The sequence below is a fragment of the Pteropus medius genome, unplaced genomic scaffold, assembly GCF_902729225.1.
Source record: "Pteropus medius unplaced genomic scaffold, Ma_sr-lr_union100, whole genome shotgun sequence".
Taxonomy (NCBI): Eukaryota; Metazoa; Chordata; class Mammalia; order Chiroptera; family Pteropodidae; genus Pteropus; species Pteropus medius.
The window spans coordinates 26,861,659-26,888,477 of record NW_024347791.1 but is presented as its reverse complement, the minus strand read 5'-3'; the positions used below and the strand labels follow the sequence as shown (position 1 = coordinate 26,888,477).

Here is a 26,819-nt window from a genome sequence, read left to right as displayed (position 1 = left end):
GAATCTCTCATTAACCTTTATTTAATCTTTCCAACCCCTTAATTTGAATCAATATAAACAGCAATAAATTAAATAAAGATGGTCAGTTTATAGTGATCATAGAATGAATTACAAAAATAATTTTCTTGAAACCACATATGTAATATTACAAATTATAGAAGCATATAAGGAATTGCAATTCTTGACAGGTCAAATAACATTGACTATAAATAAACAGAATGATAACAAAAATAGAGATCATCTGATAGACATACATCAAAATAGAGATCATCTGATAGACATACATCAATACAGAAAAGAATTTTTTTTCTGACATATGGATAAGCCTAATTTTAAAAAATTGATCATCTGTTGCATAACAACTGACAATTGATAAAAGAGAATGTAAAAGAATCATCACACATTATTTTCTCTGGCACTAATTCAATAACCCTAGAATATAATGACAGTAGAAGAAAAACTTTTTAAGTGGCATTATAATTAGTATTTGGAAATAAATTTGTGTCAAAAAATAAAAGAATAACTTTCCATTAATAAAAGAATAACTTTTCAGCAAACCTATAAATATATGAGTCCTGTCTGAAACCTTATTCATAGGAAAACTTAAAGCTCTATATTCATTGAAAGAAAAGAAAGAATCTTAAGAAATAATCAGAAAAACAAATATAAAGAAAGCAGAAGAAAGGAAATAAAGACAAAAGCAGAAATGAGTAATTAGAAAATAGACTGTATATTTAATAAGGTCAGTATAAAAATCAATAAAGCCTTCAAACCACTAATAAATTCTTTCGAGAAGAAAGAAATTATTAAGATATAAAATTCATCAAAAGAATAAAGATTTCCAATAAAGAAGAAATTTAAAAAATTAAAAGAAAATGCATTTCATAACTCTAGGAATAAAGATTTGAAAATCCGTATGTAATAGATATGTTTCTAGGAAAATATAAATTATAAAACTTTATTTATTAAAAAACATAATCAAAATTACAGATAGTATGAAATGATATGCTTTCTCTCATAGTCCTGCCAAATATCTCAAAATTTAAAGACATAGATGCTATTTTAAAACTGATATCGCAGGCACAGGAAAAAAAAAGTTTCCTATTTCTTTTTATAATGCCGGCAAAGCATCAATAGCAAAGTCATAAAGATAACAAAGAGAAAGAAAACTGGAAATCATTTTTACTTTAATATTGATGCAAAAATCTTAAAGAAATACTAATGAATATAACCTGGTAATATATTTTCAAAATCATATGCTTTAACAACATTAATCTCTTTCCAATAATTTAACTTTGGTTTAATACTAAAAAATCAATTTACATAATTGGTTAATTATAATTATATTTGTAGGTCCCTTACCTATTAACATGTACATTTTAATAGATATTAAGTAGATATTTGAAAATCAGCAACCTGTATTCAAGTTAAACAAAACAAAACAAAATCTGTAAAAACACATACATACCAAAGCCCAGTGCCATGGGCAGTTGGCGACACCCTAGGAATCTATTAAAATCAGTGGATCTGGGGAAATATGAAGTAGGGGAAAAGAGGACAAGGAAGAATAGAAGAAAGAGGAAGAGAAAGAAGAGAAAATAAAGAGAAATAAAGACAGAGTCCTGAATTGCACAACTCTGCACAATCTGTGCAACCAATTGTGAAAGAAGTGAATGTTATTCTTTTCTGGTGACATAATTGCAAGCAAGAATGTCCAAGAGAAATACTTACACAAAAAAAAAAAAAACAGAAATTGAGAGAGATTCAATAAAGTGGAAGATTACATATTCAAAATGTAATAACTTAGAATACATAATGAAATGGTTAGTCTTTTAACAAAAACTCTGTATAAAACCTGAGAGAATACTATTAATACAGTATACACTTTAGAGAAAATCAAATTTAGAATTGAATAAGTAGGAAGATATGCTTTAGTGTTAGAAAAAATATATAAAATATTATAATATATAAATATATGAACATGCAATTTTTTTAATTTTTGGTATATGACTACAAAAATCAGTATTCTGTTTAAAGACATATCTCTCCATATAGCTGTAACTCATACTAAAATAAAATATATAACTGCTGAGATTTTCTATCTCTATTTTCATGTGTTAATAGATCAATATAAAATATCTTCTCTTAAGCATTAAGATATATAATATATAATAAATTAAAATTTATTATAAGTAAATATGCAAATTATAATATAATTAAATACACAGATTTTACCTAATAAATTAAGTAATTTATATTACCTTTAATAAATCAGTGAAAGTAAATGGGTATTGTAATAGAATAACAGATATGGAAAGGTTCTGGGAGTCATCTCGTTCAATAAGCTCTACTTCATTTCTAATTTATATTTATGTTGCTTCATTCTGTGGTAGCTGTGATCACACAAAGAATTGCAATCTTTAATAAAAGTTAGTAATTTTATTATCTAAGTGAAGAAAATTGTTGCACAAGCACCTTAAAATTTTCTTAACATATAACTAACTTATGACTCTCTAGGTAGACATTATTTCTTAGCTAAATTCTATTACTTTGTAGTAGGTGATAATTTATGTTATATTAAGGTAGAAGAGATAAACAGAGGGAAATTATATATAAAACATGTTATGTAGTTATTATATGTATATGTGCGCAACATCTACTTATATATACTTTTATTTTTCATATTTACTTACTAATAAGCTTCTTGTATGATGTTAAAATTCTTCTGTGTACCAATCTATCATTTGACATGTTTTTAGATAACACGAGTATGAAAAAATTATGCTACATATTTTCTCATTTTACTGCTTAAGTTACTTTGAGTTAAAAGTTAATGACAGATAAAAAAATTTCTGATGAAAGAGGAAAAAATATAAGTAAATGGTAGTACAGTAATGTGTTACCAGTTTAACTCCCACCTTTCCTTTCTCTCAAGCATAAAAGCTAGCACACATTTTGTTAACCACAGCCCACCAAATTATTTTTCTCATCAGCCTGGAGTTCCAATTGTAGGGAGAAGTGGAAAACTTAAATTTAATCTTGTATTTTCTCTGAAAATAATTTATAAAGTTTAAACTTCTGAATTCAGTCTATGGTATTTTATAACTATTTTAACACTTAGGGACATTATTATGTTTTATTCATATTTAATGGTGATTAATATGTCTTTGCTATATAATCAAGATAAAATAATACAGTTCCTGAAAATTGCTCTTTTTAATAATAAAAAAAACAGATATTACTAAGAACTTAATAAGGGATTTGAAACAAATTTAAATGTAACAAAAGGATTTATTTTAAAACTTTCACCCACCACTTTTGAAGTGATAAACTGAGAAGAATATTTAGATAGAAAATCAAGCTTGCAGGGTTTTTTTCAGAAGAAAATCAATTCAAGGAAAATAGTACAGTAATTATTTTCTTCAAATGTATATAAAGCATTAGCCCTGATTTCTCTCAACTATCCTTCAGGATCATTCCTCTCTATTCAAGGTAATGTAGGTTTATATTACCCTGAACAAGCTAAAAAGAAATCATTTTGGAGACTTGGACTTAAATAGAACTTAGTTCTATTTGGAGTAATTTTTAAAAAGAATATTTGTACAGTAAGCATAGCACGATCTAGAAAAGATATTTTGTTGAGTCCTCAAATGTTTACGATTTGATCAAATAGATATTATTCCCTATTTCTATTCTAGACATGTTTTTCTGATTAATTATGTGATATCTCAATATTTCCTTTTGATTTCTGAAAGAAAATTTATAAAATATTTTTAATTGGTCATAAAACATCGAGCCAATACTGGTACAGAAAACAAACAAACAAACAAAAAAACCTCTTCTTTGTGCTAAATTACAATTGACTTTGGGGGAAAAAAAAATGATATGTGTACCCTGAAAAACTATTACTTATATTCATCCATTTCAATTCCTCTTTGAAAAATTTTAATGTTATTTAATTACATTGCTCTCCAAAGCAATATATTTCTTCCATTCATATCTCAGTAATTTACTCTAGTTTAGACCAAAGGAATAACATTTTTGGTGTAGATGTGACACAAGTCATCTCTAATATTATTTTTAAAACATTATCTAATCAGTTCTTATATTTACATTTACAAAAATATCTATGGAAAACTTCTTTACTTGGGCCAAAGAGAGATTCCACTCAGGCCAAGATGTGGTTTCAAATAAAAATGTACTACTTAAGTGTAAACATTTGTCATTTGAAAATATCAGATTAGTTCTTAGGCCTGAATAGTGCATAATCAACCTCTCTCTCTCTCTCTCTCTCTCTCCCTCATCCCCCATTCTTCCCCTTCCATCCTTCCCTGGAACAACTAAAAAATTTAGAAGACTTCTTGACAACATAGCAATCTTAAAAACCAGACCATTAGATTGCACTTGTATTAGCACAAAAGTTTAAACTTGTTTGCAGTTTTCAATTATTTTGCCCTTTTAATCTTATTATCTTCTTTTGGTCAGAAATATAAATAATGACTGTGTCTACAAAGTGAGTAGAATCTGATACCTTTATAAATATATATAATAATTATTTAAAATTTTTCTTTTATAAATATGGTATACACACACATAGAGAGACAGAGAGAAAAATAGAGAGAGAGCAAGCACTCATTTTCTGAACTAAATGTGGTTATTTAATAAATATAACCTAAAAGATTCATTTTTAAATAACTATATATTTTAGTCATATTCCTAGCTCTTATATAATAATTCAGTTTTCATATCATTTTGACTCATCTTTGACAGAAAGCATGCAGACTTAAAAAAATATGAACTTTCTATTGTGTTAGTTTTTTAGTGACATTGATTGAAGCATACATATACATGCTTCTCCTCAGATTCTTGCAAACTGAGACTATGCTTAAAGGAGACAGAAAACTGTGGCAAAATCTAAGAAAGTCATTCCTCTGATTGAGATCTTATTTTATCTCCATTCCTTTCCTAGTTTGTGTTTGATAAAAACCAGGCAATGGCAAATAGTAAAAGGGGAAAAAAAGCCAGATCTCAAAAATCTGACACACTATATGTATTTAACTCAATATTGGCTAGATTTTAATCAAGAAACTTATTTCTCTTTCAAATCTTAACATATGTTTGAACATAATTAACACACCTAAGTTTGTATTCAATATCCTGTGAGAGACAGTATTCATACTGTGGCCGATTCTCTTATATATTCTCACTGTAGAAAAACCCATTACTCAAAAACACAATTATCCTGGGTGGGGTTTTAGCTCTTTTTAATACCTTTGAGAGAAGGACTTACATCTCTGCTTTACTTCTGAAGGGAGTGTAATATATGTCTTCCAGTGTTGTAGTTCTTTTAAAGGTCTATCATCCACTTGTGACACTGTCAATCTAGAAGCAGCTAGATTTTAGAATGACCGATTCTCCCTCAATTTCAGCTCCAATCTCAAAATTTTACTATGATATGAATTTTATTATGACATTTGTATCAAGGGCAATTATGGAGAATTCAAGGTTTGATTTAATTCTTTCCTTTGCTTTACTTTCCAATAAATCTTGGGGTGACCCCAAGAGGTAAATTCATAAACAAAACCCATATTCTGTTTTTCACTTCTCCATTATTCTATCTCAGTTGAAATTTGCCCTAATTTTTCTCAGCCACCCAAAACTCTACTGGCAGTTTGCCAGTGTAATGTTTACACAGTCTGATAAACTAAATCATATTAATATGTAAATAGGACACTGTTCATCTTAGGATCTTCTTTTTCCCAAATAGCTTTAGTGAGATGCAGCCTTGGTAAACAATGCCTCCTTTTTATTGTCTAGTTGATGTTATTATGTCTGGTTGGCCCTTTTAACAGGTCTAAACCTTACTACATAGCTTCTGACCTACTTTTCAATTAACACAGGACACACTATGTCTCTGATTTTATCATAACCTCAATGCATATTCATATTCTGAGTTTTATTATTTTTAACTAGTCCTGGCTTACAACATTATTAATTTGAATCTCTACTGCTGAGTTATACATTAGAATTTTCATATAAACATTAATTGAAATAAAGAAAGATTATATTCCTTCCAAAAGATACTTTATAGAATATTAACATATTATGTCTTCAAGTAAAAATTAAAATTATCTGAGGCCTGTGGTCTGCAAAAGTTAGTATATTATTAATAATTAGGAGAGATTCTATATTACTTTGACATTAGTACATTGACTCCACAATTGTCCATGTTCTGTAAATGATAAATCTATAAGCACTAAAAAAAACAAAAAGTGGCTTTATAGATACCAGCAAAATCTTCTATCAGATTAGGTGCTTTTGCAAATATTTCTGCCATCAAGCATATTTGGGATTGCTTCAGAGATCTTGCAAAATTGACTACATATTTAGGAGTCAGAATAAAAAATGAATGATGCTTTTTAGTGTCAGTTTTCTTAACATTTGTTTAGAATATTAGTCTCCTCTAGGAGCTTACACAAGCATCTTTACTTTTTTTTTTTTAAGCAAAATATTTTCTGAAACATAATCTTAAACATAAGGCCATTAAAATAAACATATTTTAGGGACTTTAAAATCATTTTTATTTTAGGCTCATAGTCACCTAAAGTTCAAGTTACACTTATTTTTTAGACATTTATACAAATGATTGTACCATATCTTTATTTTAGTTTTTAATTGATAACCATTTAGTTCAGTCATTGGTATGAGCAGGTTTTGGTATGAAAGTTGGGGGCATAGTGAACTAATTTACTTATTAAGGGAAGGGTAAGTAGATGTTATATTTTAATCTTATAAAGTAACTTATTATCTATTAAAAATGAAATATAACTAATAAATTTATATTGTATATTTATTATATGACAAGATTTTGTTTATTCTTCTCATTTATTTTATCTCAATCTTTCAATAACTGTGGGACTAAGCATCTAGAGTACAGTAATAAATACTTAACCTATTCTTAAAGAATTTAAAGGCTAATAATAGGAGATCATTTAAACAGATAAATACATATAATGTGGCTTGAAGGAGGTTCAAAAATGTTTCTTAGCAACACGAAAGAGTGATTAAATTTTTCTGAAAGATATAGATATGTTTATATGAAATAAAAGTAATATTGATAGTGATAATAAAATAGCAATAGCTACCGTTAATCGAGTACATATTTTATCCTAGGGAATGTGCTGTTTTATAAGCTTCTAAGTCAGAGGTAAGCTCTGCATTGGTTGGAATTAGAAAGTTTTCAAGAAGTTAAGTAATATATATGTTCGCGGTCTCTCCACAAGGAAAAATCTGTAATTCAAATCCAGGTCTGCCTGACTCCAGAATTCCCTTCATTTTCTTTACATTGCATTGTTGTGGCTGAATTTAAAACATGTAAGAAGGAAGACTAGGGGAGAACTTTGCTGAAGTTCTTACATTTATTTGCTTTTTTTGTTGTTGTTTGTTTGTTTGTTTATTCTGTGCACACCAGTTGAAACCATGATGTAAGCAATAAAGTCCTATAGAAATTAAGGTCTTCCACAACCTCACTATCACTCTTTTTCATTGGCAATTCAACAGACATTCCATGCTTTGTTAAATGATGCTATTGGGTATGTCTTTTCCCTACCTTGCCATCTGGAGCATGTCTACTTATGCTTCAAAAACTTCTGAAGATGTCAGTTCCTGATCTACATCATCCACCCTTATTTTGTATGTTCTTAAATCACTTGGTACAAGAAAGAATTGTAGTGCTCTGTGTTGTGATTTTTCTTGGCCTGCCAGATTCTGCCACTAGATTGTGTGAGCAGCTTAATGTAGTCTCAGTGACTAGTTAATAGTAGATGCTCCATAGTTTATGTTGACATAAAATTAAGATATTAAAATTATAAACACTAGTTCAAATATATGCATTTTTATAGTTAACTTGGTCAAACAAGAACCTTGTAATATAGAGAATATCTTGCAAAAGGAGAAAGTAACCTTTGATAGATTCTTCTCAACAAGATATTAGATTTATAGTACTCAAAGAAAAAAAAAACATCAGGAGAAAGAATAGAATTTGGACTCTCTGCTCTACAGAAAAGAATGAATAATAATTTTAATAAAAAAATTGATCCTCCTTTATTTTTAAGAGTGTTGAGATTTTTGAATTTAATTTTCCAGTGTAGTTTCCTCATCTTGCCCCTCACATTTCACTTTTCTCTCCAAAGCATTAGTTTAATCTATTAGATTTTCTTAGATAATCCAGAAATATTTATATTTACATAAAATTTATATACCTCTTTCTGTTGAGTTTAAATCATTTTGCTAGCAATGCATTCCATATATCAGAATGTAACAATATTTTCCCATAATGTAATGTTATGTATAATTCAAGGTAAAAATGGGGAAAAAGAAACACACCCACAGTAAAGAGGAGATGACAGTTTTTCATCCATCTTTTCTTTATGTTTTATTATAAACCATTTTATGACACACCTTTTCAATGCATAGCTGCTCTAATTCTATCAGCATTGTCACAGGAAGTTTGCTTTTCTTTTTTAGTATTGCCACCAGCAGCATAATATCTATTTTGTTATAATTGATTTTCAAGTTTATTTAAAATGCTCCATGAGGGACAGTATGTTAAAATGATTCATCATGTTTATGGGAATATCTTGAGGATGAAGTTATTTTTGTGTGATTTCAACTGTTAAATAGTACTTAAAAAATATTTTGAAATAGTTTTACTATACAGTTTTTTTTTAATTACTACTTTTTATAAGACTATGATTAGTTTCAAAAAACATCAATGAGAGGGTCTACATGAATAGATACTTGGCTAGGCTTTAGAAATATACAAGATAATGAAAACATATTTGTTCTCAAGGAGTATCCCAAAGCAGTTTATAAACATCCATATTGACATATGATTACGCAGAGGTTCAAAAGACCCAGAATACAGATGATCTCTTATAACTTATTTTAGAAAATTCTGATTCCATTATTCTTCAAGTAAAGAACTCATAGTCCATTTGGAAAAGTTAACATTTAGCTGCCAATTTATAATCCAATGAATTTCTTTTCTAGAAATACTGCTGAGTTGAGTTTCTTTTCATTTATTTCATATAAAAGTGTGTATTTTGCACTCATTTTCAGCAGCAAAATAACATTATATGATTGACTTCTAGAAATAAATGTGAAAAACCAGCTTACAGAACTATATGCGAAGAATAAAGGGTTATGGTATTTTTTAAGTTTACATAATATCTTCGTATAATATTATATACTTACATTTAACAGTAATTCAAGTATTCATTAACAAATATTTGAGTTGCTGGTATTGTGAACAACAAAAAATGAGTAAGACACTTTTATTAAATTTCAAATGGTTTTTAATCTAATAAAAGGAAGAATGGCTAGCAGTAACTATAAAAAAAAATTCCTAAATATCTAGTGCCATAAAATAAATGCTTGCAAAGTGCATAGTAGGTTATGCAAAAGAAGTTCAGATGTTTCTCAAAAATCATTTCCTAAAATATATTTTCTTCTTTTACCCTTCTTCTCCTCTTTAATGTAAAAGCTTCTCTTTGGAGCCAGAGTAGTGAGGCTTATAATCTATGTGTTTCACTTCTTCCTATCACTTTTGTGTATCTCAAACTACCTCCTTTACTTTTAAATCTGTTAAACAATTTCTATAAAAGAAAAAAAATGCTTTAAAGAAAAAACATCAGCTTTGAAGTCTTACACAGCCGGATTAAAATCTTCACTTTTATGTTCTAGTTGAGTGAGCAAGTTATGTAATTTTTTAAACATCAGTATTCTCATCTGTAAAATGGGGTAATAATACCTTATTTACCCTGGATTAAATTATAGAAGGCACCTATAGCACATGGTGAAACATTTCAGTACAGTAATGGCTGCTTTTTTTTATAGCGGGGTTTATACCCAGGGACAAGAAGTATTAATAGGTACTTACAACTACAATGGGACTTGATATGGATGGATAAGAATACAGAGAATTGTGGGATCCATGGTGAAAAGTATGAGAAAAGATCTAGGATGAAGTTATCTAGACTAAAAGACAAAAACTTTGATGTTCAGAAGAGGGAAATAAGCCGGAAGAATATGAGTAGGAAGAATTAGTTAAATGTAAGACTCACTCTTGTGGTGAGTCTTAAATGCCACTAACTTTTTGGGCAATGGAGAACATTTGAACATTTTGAATGGAGGAGTGAGATGATCATAATTGTGCTTTGTAGTTGTAATTGTAGTTCGTCTTTGAACAAAAGGAAGTGGAGAAAGTTTAGAGGCTGAGAGGCAATTTAAGAGATGATTGTTCAAGTCAAAGAAAATGATCTGTCATAGACTGGGGACACATCAGAAAGGAGGAAGATGATAATATGGGAAGGAAGTGAAAGGATTTAATGAGTTATTATTTGTGGGAAACAAAGGAAAAGGTATGTTTTGTGGTTGTTGATGTTTTAAGGCGAGAAAAAGCATGGGGCAATTTGTGTTATAATAGGATTTACTTAGGACAAATTTTTAAATAGTGATTTATACCAGGGATGATGAAATTAGGCAAAAGGTTCTTTGTCTAAATTTACAAACTCATCAATGAGTAAATAAAAGTTAAGAGGATAAATATTCCTCAGCTAATAAAAAAAAAGATTTTAAATTTCTGGCTTCTGGACCACAACTATATTTACTCCTCTATGTTGGATATGAACATTCCAGGGAACATCTTAGGAGTAAATGCTCAACATTATACTGATATCGAAGAATGATATTTGCACTTTGGAGGGGTCAATTTTTATATGAGTCATCAACATGGAATTTATAGTCTTAGGGACAACATTGACAAGAGAATGAGTACTAAGAGAGGAGCAATTTGAAATTAAATCTTTGAGGAATATGTACTTTTAGAGTATAGGTAGAGGAGAAGTAAAGACAAAATAATCTAATCTGGTTGATAAAAGATAATTTAAAATAAGGTAGAGATCTGTAAGATTAAGTTAAGAAAGGAGAAAACTTAAAAAAAATAAAAAGAAAGAAAAGTAATATAGAGAGGTTTAATGGATAAGGATTAAGAAATATCACTGGTTTTGGACTATCTAATCCATGAATACTTTTGAGGGATGTTTTTATTTTACAAGTGTGAGATGAACACAAAATTAAGCTTCTGTTGTAATGGCTTGAAATTTGAAGACAGAGAGTACCTGCACTGAGTTGTAGTGATACTTATTTGAATTTAGTCTTTCTGTTTGTAGGCACTATAAGAAGATCTGAAAGATCTTACAGTATAAAGGAAGAAAATAAATGTCACTGTTGAAATCTTGTACCCACTAACTAAATTAGCCAATTTTATTTTTTCTCTATCATCTTTTACTTGATGCTCTTAAGGACATTTCTAGCACTGAAATTCATTGTAAACTCTCTTTTATACTGTAATATTAATAATTTACTGTGCTTTTCTGCCAAAGAATTCCCTATTTACTGTTCCTGAGGACATTCGTCCACATCACATGATGTGATAATTAAATACCAATGTCAAAGAATATTGGTTGACTGGCTTCATATTTGGGCACACAGATAAGTAAGAGTTCAGTCACTGAGTGCTTGCTTTTATAAGCACAGAAACTCAATTTGATCACATTGTACACAGTTGATAAAACTCACTTGATGAGCTAAACACTGTAAGAGTTGAAACCAGATATTCTTTAACTTTAAACCTATCACAGGGTCTTACACATAGCAGGTGTTAATGAATGAATGAATAAGTGAGGGAATAAATGAATAGCGGCATAGAATATATGCTAATCAATTACCTAATGAACAAAGAAATCATTTATTTTAAAAAATCATGTGAAGAAACTAATATTTTGGATTTAAAGGTTTTAGAAAATACAACTGGTGATATAATCAAAAAAGCAAAAGTTATTGTATTGATGCAAATATTTTTATAGTCATATTGAATAAACATTTTAGGAAAAACAATAAAACAAAGGTATAAATTTTTTTTTTTTAATATTAACTACTCTAAATCATGGCAAAGAACTTATTGTGGACAGTTTGTTAAATAAGAAAGGGAGGAAATTATAATGATAGATTAGACCTATGGGGTCGGGGGAGGTTTGGCTGATAAGGAGTAAATTTAATTTAAATTTAGATTTAATTTAGATTTTTTTCTCTATATATGAATGAATAATCATTCCTCCATTGTTATTAGTTTTGACTAAATTTATAATTTGGGGGTGGACATTATTTAAGATTCACTATTCAAATGCACAACATGTAGGCATTATGATATTAAGGTTTTCATATATTTCACAAAGAAAACTCAAATATTTTTCATCCAGTTTGAGTTATAGAAAGCTATGGATTTTTTTTTCTGTATAAAGCTGTTGGTAATTTGTCTGCCAGTTATCAAACAGGTACATAAAGTTTAAAAACAGCTGGCATTTCAAAGGACATCTGTGTTATAGCTAGAATAGACATTAAGCATTTAGTAAACAATGCTATACAATATGAGCTAGGCTTTTAAAGGATAAAAGTTTCTTCCTTGTCTTATCAATTGTTATAATAAAATGTATCAGGCAGTGGTAAGTAAGAACACTTAATGCATTTCAGATTTATCTATAAAGTATACTAATAGTTCTAAATAAAATAAAGTCAATGAGCTATCTATATATTGTAGTAAAAGCATAAGATGGAATTTCTTAAACTCTATACTTGTAACTATAAATGATAAAAATAAAAACAAATCTGTTATCAGCTAATTCAAATGATAATTCAGATGTGACCAAAGATGATATTCTGATAAATTATTCTTTGGGAGTACACTTTAAAATAAATCTCTATGACATCGATTTTACATTTAGAACTTAGAATTTGATAGAACATTAAACTGGGCAATTAAATCTATTTAAATATTTTGTGAATCATTTGTTCAGAGATAACTATAATTTGCACAAAATAGAGAATTTTGTCCAAAACCTCCTTAAAACCAATCCGGCCTTTCTCGTTCTCTGCAAAAAAAAATACCTATTCTCTTACTTTTCTGAAAATGCAAGGTTCTTAGATCAAAGATTTCTTTATTTCTTTATTTTCTCTGTATTTTAAGATCATACTATATCAATCTCTTCTTTTTATTCAATCTTATCTTTCATTTAAAAATGAAAACTTTCTCCCCCGCAAATTGTTTTGAGTTTTACTCATCTCTGCATTCAGTGATTCATGACAGACTTGGGCACCACTCCACAGAATGAATTCACTTATCAAAGTCACCAAGGACTCCAATGCTCCTAAATTTTATTCTCCTTATCTTCATAGTACTTGACAGATGTTTCTATTGAAGTATCAATATATGTACAATGTAATTCTGAGTATGTCTACATATATCAGGTTGCTCTTCAGATATAGGCTAAAAAATGTAAGAAAAAAAATTTTTTGGACATTCAGTTTTTATTGCATTTTTATGTATAACACAACATTCTTCCGAATTGTCAAATTGATCAGTTAAAGATTCAGAAATATATATTTTTTTTGCATTCTCTGTACTAACAATTGATTAATATATTTACATAAGTTTGAGAAGTTTTGCTTTAGCTGATATCTCAGTGACAGTCTTAAATATTCTCGAAATATTCTGCACCTGTGTTTTGTGGAAAAAAAAAAACCTCTTATTTTTTTGTTCCAATTCTTTAGCATCTCTCATAGTGTCCCTCTTCTAATCCACTTCATATCTTCAAGTTTCTATTCTTATCCTTTTTATCTTTTTATTTCTTCCTGGTGGATCTCATCTAGTTTAGTAGTTTCAGTGAGAATCCAAATACTGATTACTTTTAACTCTATATCCAGTGAAGAGCTTTCATTTGATCTCCAGCTTCGTATGTTCAATTACCCAATAGAAATCAACACTATGCTATAGAGACATATATGATAGTATGTCCTAAAACAAACTCATTTATTCTGTCCCAAGCTTATTCTACCTTCTGTGTTGTCTCTCAGTGAATTGTGACACCTTTATTTTCATTAGAACTAAACCTTCTTAATCCTTGTTCTTTAATACCCAGCCAATGGTTTAACTTCTTTCCACCTCTACTACCATTATTTTTATTTCCTTTACCTCTCACCTTGATTACTGCAAATACCTCCTAAATGTCCTCCTTGTCTCTAATTTTGTTTCCCTCAAGTCCAGTCTCCATGTTATAGACAGAATGGTGTTTGGATTGTAATTATGTCAATTTTTATTGTCATAAAATAAAATCCAAAATATTTAACCTGGTATACAAAGTCATTCACAACACAGTCTCTATTCATTTCTTGTCACAACAAACACATTTTAACCTCTTTATAATCAACTTTACACCCCCATTTCTCATTCCTAGTTCCCTACAGAATCCACTGGTTCTTTTGTCATGAATGTCCTTAACCATTCAATATTATTTGATAACGTTTGACAAATACTTTTACTTTGTACCATTCTTCTGATTAGTGTTCTAAGTATATTTCTGAGTTTCATACTAAAGTCTGACTACTATGTTAATATCTTTTTTACTTTCTCTTTCTAAATCTCTTCTGCTTTCCTCTCTACAATCTCTCTTTTAGTTTCCACTATCATGACAATGGGACATCTTTTTCTTTAGTCTAAATCTCTCCCCAGAATGTTAAATTTAACTGCCACAGCTTTCTGGATCTCCAGAACTCCAAATTCGGCAAGGCCAAAACTGATGCCAAATTCTTCCTCTATAAGGCAGATAAATTTGTAAATCTTTTTACTAATTTTGTAACCATGGGAATGTTACTTAACCCCTCAATGTCTCTGTAACTTCATCTGTAAAATGGGAATAAAATAGTACCTAACTCATAAGCTGTTGTAAAGATTAAAAAAGTTTCTACATGTGACATATGGAGAGCAGTGCTCTGAACATAGAAAAGAAGGCGCTATGTGCATGTTAGTTATTTTTAGCTATTACTTTTGCTGTTAAGGGTAATTTTTTTTTTTTGATGTTTGTTTTGTTTGTTTTGCCACTGGCTCAAATATGCAATATTTAGGTTCTTCCTAACATCAATCTTCACTGTTCTATTCTCTTTGCCAAAATCCTACTTCTGATTCTTCTATTCTCTATTTCATTACTATTTCTATTAATGCTCTTATCTCTTTGCTTTTAACTACTAATTTTTTCTGTAATAACTGTCTAACTTATATTTTTATGTTTTTTATACAGTCAATGAGCAGATTTTAAATCGATGACAGAGTTATCTTCCAATAATATCACCTATATACATTTTTGGTATAATTAAATATTTCTTGGTTTCATTTTCTCTATCAAAAAGTTAGCTTAATGATTTGACTTCAATACTTTTCTTGCTAATTAGTTAAGCACAAACATATTACCATAATGACTGCATGTAATATAAATATGTAAGAAGAAAGTTTTGCAATATTTATTAGAGCCTATATCAAGCATTGGCGGTCATGAGTGTTAATCATGGTTTTTTCCATGTATGATATAACTTGAGATGATAATAGTGCTTTTGAGAGAGAGAGAGAGGCAAGCTATAATGAAAAGAGAATAGAAATATGATTATGGACACCTTTTCTTGGGGAAAAAGTACGAAAAATGTATCAAATAAGGCATTAGAAGAGATGGAATTTCTGTAGATTGTGTAAAAAAAATCTATAACATATAAGTACATCTCAAGAGGCTAGATTTTAAATGAAAAATAAATTATTAAGAAGTTTTTAGAAATTATTTAACTTTTTTTTTAATTTAAAAAAATATATGTTCTTTATTGGAATACTTTTAGGCAGAAACTAAAATACATCACATGCCAAACATATACTTATAGAAACTACTAGAAAATAATAACTTAGGGCTAAGATTTTTATTAGGTTGTAAAGTTTATTTTCCTCTTGTGAATAAAAAGAAAGTTAGCTTTAGAAAAAAAAAAAATCTATATTGTTTTCTTAACTTCTTAACATATGTTAAGTCCATTGAGTGAGGTCTTTTAGCCAACATGGACTTCTAGGAAAAGAAGACAATCAAGTGAGCCTGAAACTATGAGAATAAAAATTTTCAGTTGCCTCTTAGAAGTTATTGGAGAAATTCCATGCCCAAGGAAATATATAGATTTTTTTTTTCTTGCTTATCTTTGCAGTTCTTGCTAATCCAATAACAGTTTTCTGACTCAGAGTCTACCTTAACTCCAGACCTTGCCCTCTAAACTCTAATTAAACCTCATGCTGGGTACTTCCTTTGACATTTGTCCTACTTGATCATAGCCTAATTTTAATTATATGTGTTCCCCCATCTTCCCCTCTCTAGCATGCCCATGGCTTGGTTCTCCAAACCATGTTCTCAATAATTAATTTCTTATAATTCTAAATTCTATGCCCTTTTCTGAGGTGAAGAAAGCAGACCAACATGGGTGACCATTTTTCATAATTTAACTTAACATAATTTAATTGTTGCCTACCTCTCCTCCCCTCACAAAGTGGATGTCATATCTTTATTTTATATTGGAGGGAAGCTAAATAGAGCATTGATAAGCAATTTGCCTAAGGCTATATACAGTTAGTAAATTGCCTAGATGAGATTCAATCCACACCTATTTAAGATTTCCATCATACTGTCCTGCCTCTTGTGACAGACTTGGAAATCATTGTTAGAGAAAATAAAGATTTCAATGGATAGTCTGGAAAGTAGAACAGCAAGATGCAAATTGTTCTTTGCTGTCCTCCATAATTTTCAGTGCTTCCATAAGCTTCTTTTGGGCTCTTTCTGTCCTTACATTAAGATAATTAATTGTACATATAAATGCATTAAATGTACTTATTATTTCCATAGAAACTGTTATTATTGGAGGGGTAGGATATCTACTGGGCTTCTGTGTTGTTCTTGGTGATTTTAATTGATTGATAAATGTGTTCTAGCCTTGTTTTATCCTCAGTCTTCTTAGAACTTCAAGATAATTGTATTTATCTTTAATCTCTAGAATTATTCCTTTTTTTTTTTGTTTGCTTGTTTTATAAAGGAAAGTATTCCAATAGCTCTTTTCCAGTTTCCAGGGATTCTGAGTTATTGAAAACAATTGATGAATGCACTCATAATTCAATTCTCAACTACTCTGGAATATATCACCATGTGCTACTAAATTGGACTACATAGGCAGATAGTCCTTGAAACTGTCCTTCCTCCTTTGTTTCAATATAAATTTTCCTTTGCTGTCTCTTCTCATCTATCAGAAAATAAACAGTTTCTTGGATTTTCTCTTTTATTATTCATAACTGAAATTCTTTTCTCTATACTATAAGGTTTATTTTCTTAGATCAAGATATTTTCTTTTTAATGATAACAATAACAATAATAATTATATATGTGTCTATATAATCTTTTAATGTGCTAGACACCATTAAATCCTTTATATAGGCCCCCCTATTGTAGTCTTATACAGTAAATACTATTCTTGCCCTTGTTTTACATTTGAGCTGTCTCAGGAACAGAGAAACTCTGTCACAGTTTGAAAGCAACAAAGTCAGATTCTATAATTCTCACAAAATCTGAGTCCAGAACCCACACTCACAACCATTAGGTTATTTTCTTCCCTGCCTCATTTTCTTGCTTAAAGTTCAACCTAGTTCAAAGAATGTAATTTAGATTAGTTCAATAAATACTTATTAAGTATTATTATATTGAAAACAATTAAAGCCACTTTTATACCATAACATTCTGTTTTCTGTACCTAGTTTAAGTAGATGATGTAGTTTTTCATTTCACCTTTAGCTTTTCTATATGAATCTTGATTAAATATTTGATTACATTTGACCTTTTATAAGCATTTTTCTAAAATTAAATATTTTTAATTTTGATTACTTTTTAAAAATGTAATATCTATATAAGCCATTCTACATAAATTGTCAAGGACCTTAATAGTTGGTAATTTATTGTTTTGTTTTGTTTTGTTTTTTATTTATTCTCCATAGACCTTCTGCTTCTCTTAAGCAAATTTACCCAAATGATTGGTTCTCAAGCACCAGAGATTTTTTTCCCCCCTAGGGTATATTTTGCCATTGTCTGGGGACATTTTTTTATTGTAACTACTTGAGGGAAACGTATATCTGTTGGGTAGAGGTCAGGAATGCTGCAAAATTATGTAATGTGCAGGACTGTGACCCATAACAACAAAATAAGTACCCAGGTCAAAAAATGTGGTAATGCCAAGATTCAAAAATCCAGAGTCGTACACTATCCCTAGGACTTTTTATGTTAACATAACAACTAGGAATGGGCTATGCATTTTTTTCTCTTAGGCAAACAACGGTGATTTGATTGGCTCCTCTTTTTTTTTTCTACTCCAATACAATCTCCCAAAAGGTTAACTTACTATTCCTACTGTTTACCTATACTTTAATTAGAAGCCAATGAGTTAGCTTTTTTTCCTTTAAAATATAACTATGTTGATGATAATGATGACTGACACAACATCTGTGAATTTTCAACTCAAAATTGACAGTTTAGCTCTCAATGCTATTGATGTTGTTTGCTAAAGTAAATATCCAGATTTCATTCATTTATCAAAATTTGGGCATTCTATAATGTAATCAAACATTTATCCAGTATCTTAATTTCCAATCCCTTTAGATGTAGTCTTCTGTCATCAGTAACAAGTCTGGCTGCTATGAAATTGAGTTTGTCTTTTTCAAATAGTTTGAGCTCAATTGTCATTTAGTAAAATAAACATGGTTCCGTTATTTCTTAATGTCTTCCTTAACAAATATAAGATTAGACTACATGTCACAAACTCCCATTGGGTAACACTTAAGAAGTGAGTAATATTTCTGTCTGCTTAAGTCAAGTAATCCCAAATGTAAGTAATTTGCAGGAAGGCATCAGGGACTATTACAATAGACATATTGCAGTATGTCCCTGGAAATCAGCATCTCCCCACATGTTTGATCAACAGCCAGATGGAAGCTTTTATCACATTTATTTAATCTGAAATACACATGGTAATTACACTGGACCTTTGATTCAAGGTCTTATTAATGTCTCTAGAGAAGTCAGAAAATGAGTTCGTCAGTTGCAAACTGATGTAGTCATGACACTCTGGACAGAATTTACATCTATCACTGCCTAAACTAGAGTATTGCTACAAATCGTATTGTGCTTCAAGGAAGTAAAATCAAGTAAAAGCTTTATTAACCTGTGTAAGAGGAGAAAAGGGATCCTGATCAGTCCAAAATATTGCTTATTATCTTGTTCACTTATGTTATTTCAATTGGTCTCTCTCCAATGAGGCGTGAATAGATAATGTTCAATGTAGATTATATGGCCAATGTCTCACAAAATAGAATTAAACAAAACACCAACAAAGGCACAATGAAGTGAAATACTTCCACATTTCTAGTCCCAAACCCAGATTCTGGATATCTGCTACTTAAGTTTAGTGGAAGTAAATGTATGAGATTTTTCTTGGATTAGTAATAGAAAAAGGAAAATATCAAAAAGTTCACTTGTCAGAATTTTCCTGTTGGGAAAATGCCAGATAGCAAAACTTTATTTATTATTGGATGAGTAAACCATTACTATTCTACTTCGATATTTTTATACAGTACTAATATATAAATAAGCAAAGCTGAACGATGTTAGTATATATGAAGAACATTGAAAAATATGTCTATTAAAAATGGATAAAGGTTATCTCTGGAGGAATGGGGGTAATGGAAGAGTTTAACTTAATTTTACATATTTCTTTACATTTGGAAATTTGTATTATGTTTATGTCATTTTATTTTCAAGTCAGAAAAAGAAATTTACTCTGTACTGAACACCACACTAAGAACTTTCCATATCAAAACTCACTTCGCCTTAACAACAATTCTATAAGATAAAGGATCAGAAGAGAGCATTTTACAAAAGATTGAACCAAGCCTCAGAGAGTAAAGTAAACTGTCAGGATCACTCAGTTCATACTAAATTGAGTTTCTCTGCCTATAAAAGAAAATTTAATTGAGATTATCTTTCATTTAGTATTGCATTTTTATGGTAAATCTTTTTTTCTAAAAAACACAGGTTTTTAAGTTCTTCTTTGATAAAGAACTGTTTTAAGACTTTTTTTTCTATTTTATACTTAATAACAGACAACCTTACAAGTAATATAGATTTAAAATTTCTTTCATATGTAAAGTTTAAAAAAAAAACAGTTATGAGTCAGTGAACATAAGAGAGAAGCAGATATTAACATTTATTTGTGGTGCTGAGCTGTAGCTTTACAATAAGACCTTGAAAACATAATAATTCTTTGTTATTTTCTTGATATGTTATCTAGGAAGACAATTTGAACTCTTGGTAAATAACAGATTCTAGGAAAGAATGCAGAAAAAGTGATTATGTGGAAGCGGGAGAAAGGAGAAAGAAGAGAAATAATGCTCCATTTATTATAGAAACAGAAATAAACAATTAAGTAAAACTTGGAAGACTGATTATTACTACATTAGGTTTCCAGTTACAATTAGATATGATTTATTTTAGATTATATATTTAGATTATGTATTTTAGATTATATATTTAGTTCTATGAAGGACATAGTCTCTTTTTCTAAATTGTATGGGACTTGCTTAGGTAGAGAAAAGATAAAAGGCTCTTTCATTAAAATTCTAGAGTATTCTTAGGTATTAAGTACCATTTTAAAAAGGCTTTAGAAATCTACTTTTATGACTACAAGACATAGTGAATACATCTCAGAGCTTTCAGTTAGGTCTTCTTATTTGTATGCTTGGACTACAAAATGCTATGTAATGACTGTAAAAATGAATAATTACTTTATGTATAACAGGAATTTAGGCCCAGTGCTTTTTAACAATGATGTAGGACAAAATTTTACGTATAATCCTAATATATATTAACTTGTAAGAACAGAATTATTTTATAGGCATATCAGTCACTTATTAATGTTTAAGTCAATTTCCTCTGAAGAAATTATTACAGGCTTAGTTAGTTCATTTTACATACTTATTTCTTAAATTAAAAAATACACAGTTCATTAATTTATGAAATATGCAAATGTTATGTATGTTTAAATTGAAAGCATTGTCATAACTTAAGCATGGTATGTTTTCTGCAAACTCTATTTTTATTTATTTGAGGAAACAATGGAGTTTACTTTATACTCACAAACATGCACACAGCTACTTCTTTCATATTCAGTGTCTAGATCTGTAAGCTCTCTGATTATTAAATTATTAATGATGGTGATGATATAGCAGATCTCGATAGATATTAAATATGTAAATTTTGTACAATGGAGCCAGATCTCCAAGAGTTAACTTCACTGGAGTTTTACACTAATATTTTCCTCAAAATTCATGTTAGAAAAAAATCACTGAATTTGATAGACTTCTTTCAAAAATTTTTTTATAGCTGGATAAGTAAATCTACTCAATAGATTTAAGAATAATAAGTGACACTCTGAATTACTTTGTATAATATAGTATTTGAGATACCTAATGTATTTTTTTCTTGTAACTCATTAATTAAACCAAGAGGCTGAATTTTTCTTGTCAGTAAATCAATCATTTGAACTCTAAACATATTTTCTATATTATCTTCTGGGTCTAAATGTATGTATAAGTGAATTTACCAAGTCTAGCCACCATTTACATCTTTGGCCATTTTGGAAAAAATGTTCTGGATTACGAAGTGAGGAGGAAACTCAGTGATGCTTGGTCTTTGACTCTTCAAATCCTCTCATGAAATGGTCTCAGGAGAGAACACAATACAGAGAGAACAAAGGATCTCAAGAAAGGAATCCCTTCTGAAACCTGAGACAGTGATTCACCAGAACATTTCTGTTCAGATATCCAGTTACTTTTTAATACACATTGATCATGATACGTCCTCTTGATAGCACTTTTTCTCCAATGAAAATACTTTCATACAAGTCTAATTCAGTTTGCCTTAGGTTCTGTTTTCAGTTTGGAGCTTGGTACCTCACTTATGATAAATTTAATAAAATTATAAGAATAATGTTTTTAATAAATATTATCTTTTATGGGGCAGGTGTTGTAATAAAACCTTGATATGTATCACCTCATCTGATCCACACAAAAGTTCTACATGGTTCATTTTACTATTATCCTGTGTTACATATGTGAAACAGAAAGCAAATAAGTTATATACTGGTCACACAACTAGTACATAAAGGACCAGTAAGGGCAAGATAGAAGATACTTAGTTTTTATTTGAACATAATTTAGTATATGAAAAAATAGCAGAGTCAGATTCCAGTAAGCTTAAGATTTTAATATTTAAAACATTCACACACTTTTCTCACTGGGATGTGATTGTTTCTCCTAAATGATGTATAAAAAGGACATGCACATTATATGCTTCTGAATATATTCATTATTGTAACTGAGAAACTGGTTCAATGACCATTCATAGTGATTTTAAAAAACTTATATCAACATAGACAAAATGACTATTACAATTATCACCAGAATAATCAATCCAAAAACAATAATGCAATAAAATTTGTTTGAGTGAATTTGAGCCTGTGACATATTACACACAGTGCACATTTTAGAGCTGACTGGGTTATAAAGGGAAATTATTTTAGTATTATGTTGCTGATGTGTTGGTCTATAAAAAAATAAACATGTTTCTACATGTGATCTTTCCTCACCATTTTAACTGTTTATGTTTTATCGCAATCGTGTCTGCATATGGACAGATAGTATAAACAATTGATACAGACTAAACTTTTTAGAATAATGTTGAGCATTATAAATATTCTCATTGTCAAACATTTAATCTTATTTTTCTAAGTATTTTAAAAATAAATCTGTCCTACTCTTGTTATTTCCTCTAAAAGCATACTTATTTAGTCTACAGCCACGCCACTCTGAATATGCCCGATCTCATCTATTCTCGGAAGCTAAGCAGGGTCAAGCCTGATTAGTACTTGGATAGAAGACCACCTAGGAATACCAGGTGCTGTAGGCATAAATAAAATAAAAAGATAAATAAAAAATAAAAACATACTTATTTAATTATTATCAGATCACTTTTTTGTTGTTGTTGTTGTTATTGTTAAGTTTAGTTTAAAAAAGAAATATGCTTAAATCTGGATTCTACTCCCCTGTAGAAATCATTGCATATAATTATTTAACCTTCTAGTCTACTTAAAAATACTTTAATTCATCTTTTTAGATTTGCACAGAACACATTGCCAAAATAGACATATGGTTATGTCATATGCTAGTCATTTGTCTTCCTTTTTAATGGTTGTTTCATTTATTCATTTTATGTGTGTAGGCTGAGACCAGTGATGTGCTAAGATTTAGGTATTCTTGACATTGAAGGCAGAACAGTTCTAGTTAGAAAGACATGAGGCAACAAAATAATAATAATAATAATAATAAAAACCCAGCAGCTTATACAGATCATATAAATGTAAAAGAAATTGCACACTGTAGAATGAATTTGAGTATATTTTTCATGAAAATAAATAACACAGAACTACAAAATACAGATTTGTTTACTCTCTAGCCTTATAAAGCACATTATTTGATTCATATTCTATTTATTGAACAGCTATTAGATTTGACTTATGAACACAGTTCCATATAAACTGATTTCAACAATAATTCGTCAAGGAAGACAGCAGATATATATTCTTATATATAGATGTAGAAAATTGAAACTATAAGAAAGTTAAACTGATACTAGTATTTGAGTCTTATGGTTCTGAGTGATATTATTTCAGATCTTTTCTGATTTAGAGAGACTACTGTTTAATGCAGGAAAATTATACTCTATGGCACATGCCTGATGGATAATTTAGCTGACTTTTCCAAGCAGCAAATAAACCCATGGTTACTCAAAAATTTCCCTTGATCTATCTTCGGTCACATAGATAACCTTAAAAACTATTAATTTCTTTCACATTTTTCCTGTTATCACACAAGTAATCACCTCTGGCAAGTTCACCCCCTTTTTGCATGTCAGTGCTAAAGGAGGTAAAACATTTTGTGAAGGGCCCTTGGTCCTAATAGCTACACTACTCTGCTGACTGAGAGTCCTCTGTGGATTTTTAAATTCTTCAGAGAAAAAATTTCTCACTTGAAGTAATCAAGGAAATACTATATAGAGTTCACCAGAGAAAGATCAGTGAAATGAACAGATTATGCTACAACCTACTTTACCTCAAAATATGAGCACCTTTTAAAGAGAAGTTTTCCACTTAAATTATTGTTCTTAAGGAAAGAGTATCTTATATAAGTATATATTTTGTTTGGGCCCAACACATTATTAACTATTTATAATATGAGTTAACAAAATCAAATGTTATAGAATTAGAAAACCTATAAGTCATGAAAAATAAATATATCTTGAGAGGAGGAAATTCTCAGGAGAAGGAATCTATTTCCCAATGCACAAAATTAAAGTAAGATACAGCGACACTTCACGTTTGTGTCTCCGAAATCACTCTTCACTTGCTGAAGCATTTTATAAATTAAATATCTCTAAGCTAAACAACTTTGAAACACCAAATTCAAAACAAAACAAACAAAACAGTGATACTATAATTATTGTCAAAATCTTTCTGAATATGAAATCTATGTACTAGAAGTACTCATAGAAACTTATGGTGGCATTTGTTTTTATCGGCCTGATGTGGAAACAAATTTATAGTAAAATAAATACATTTTTGAAAGGAAAGGCTAAATGTTGTTTTTCCTGGGACTTTTTTTCCCTGTTATTGAAAACTTATTGTGTGATGTAGCATTAATTTAGAACCTATCGATTTAAAGTTCCTATACACATTGTTCATTGTTAAAATTATGTGTAATCACTGCAAACACATAAAGAACACTATATTTTCATGTTTTCTATCCTTTAGAGATTGTTCTTAAGTATTTTTGTCAGAAACAGTAATTATACATAAAATTAGAAGATAATAGATGATCCTTGAGTGATGTAGCGATGCATTTCTCTTCAGGGACTTTGCTAATATCATATACTGCCAAAAGATAGTCTATTTTTTCTCCATTAATTATGTGTAACTATTTCTAATGTTTTACCATAGTGACCTTCTTTCTGAAGCATTATTATATTTAAAAAGAGGGAAAATAGGCTCTTAAGTACATAGAAAAAATTCAAATTTAATATTAGAATTAAATTATGCAAAGCATTAAATAAAAATCTAGATGTTATTTTCACTTAGAATTAATTTCTAAAATATTTAGATAGTAGCAGTATTATTATATTTAAACACATGATTTAATATCACAAAGTAACAGTGATCCATTACTCAGCACAACAAATTGGTATCTAAAGATCCAAGTTTTCTCTGGAATTCAGTATGAGTGTAATATTATTCATTCACTCACTCAATTTGCTTGGTTCTAAACTATGTAAAAGTGCTGTTACAGCTATATTACAAGTGTAAGATGTAACTTTTATTTTCAAGAACACATATCTTTGGGGGAAAATAAAACTGAAGCAAGTGAATTAATTCAAGAGAAAAGTCTTCTGAATAAAACTATTGGAGGCTAATTGACGTGGAGAAACTGATCACTGTTATTCGCACTTTACATACATAGAAGAAGAAAGTCTTACAAGATAAAGAAACAGCACTAACAGGGGGTCATTTAGCATAGATGGGCATTGAATTTTTCTTTTTGATAGAAGAAAAGAGAATGCAATTAGGTGAAACAATAAATCACTAGAAATTATCTCAGCAAACTCTTACTCTCAAATAAGAGTCATCTAATACATCCTAAAAACTTACTTTCATAATTATTTTTAAAACTTTTCAAAAGTTATTCCAAAAACTCGCTTAGGCAAGCTGTCCCACAGATTATCAATCTTTTATTAATAATAAATATGATTTTTGAGTCAATACTTTACATGCATTGAATAAAATAAGCCTTTTATAATGCAGAACATGGCACAGACAAAATATTCAATCAATTATTCTCTCATTTAATCTTCATCCATCAGACTCCCACCAGATTCATTTTATCTAATCGCATGTTATACAAATCTTTCTCTATTAATAGTCCCCCTTCTCTCAAATATTCAAACACTTAAAATGGTTGCCACATAAAGTCCTGACCGAGTCTTAAAAAGTTGCAAAGGGAACCTATATTTTTCTACACAGCAGTTTATACTTTCCACATTCTCCCAACCCCCGCCCCCACCACATAAAGCTAACATTTAGATAGTGCTTACATTGCATTGTGTCAGACATTCTTCTAAGCCCTTTTTGCACGGTAACACATTTAGTCTTTGACACTCCTGGGAAATAAGAAATATTCACATTCTAAAGATGAGAAGGTTAAGAAACTTGCCCAAAGTCAAACTGATAGCAGTAAGTGGTTTAAGGTTTGGTATAAACAATTTTTAAATCCAGGATTTTGTGAGCAGTTTCTTATACTTTAAAAACTTTCACTGACTTTTTCTGCTTCGTTCCACTGCTTTCCTTCTATTTGCCTATATAACCCAAAATAGTTTCATTCCAAGACTAATCTCATGTGATGCTCTTGACATCAATCATTACATCTTAACTACTATGGAACACTGGCATGTGGGTAGATGGAGGCCAGAGGTTTGCAGTGTAACTCACTACAACACCTAATATAATGCACAACTCAATTACAGGTAACTCACTAAAAGGAATTCATCTGTGCAAACTTGGATGTTCTATTTGTCAGATCATTGGCTGGGGATGAATATGGATTATCCAGACTTCCTAAAACCTATTTTTCATTGCCTTAAGTTTTCAAATAATTCAAGTAAGATAATACATAAAAAAAGATCATGCTGTAGTTTCTGTATTAGTCATTT

At 29.6% G+C, this 26,819-nt stretch overlaps 1 protein-coding gene and 1 pseudogene across 2 annotated transcripts in view; both read left to right on the top strand.

Moving 5' to 3' along the window:
- CADM2 (cell adhesion molecule 2) overlaps positions 1-26,819 on the top strand; it is a 982,117-nt gene that overhangs the window by 942,368 nt on the left and 12,930 nt on the right. The window lies entirely within an intron of this gene.
- LOC120615259 (uncharacterized) lies at positions 22,852-22,970 on the top strand (annotated as a pseudogene).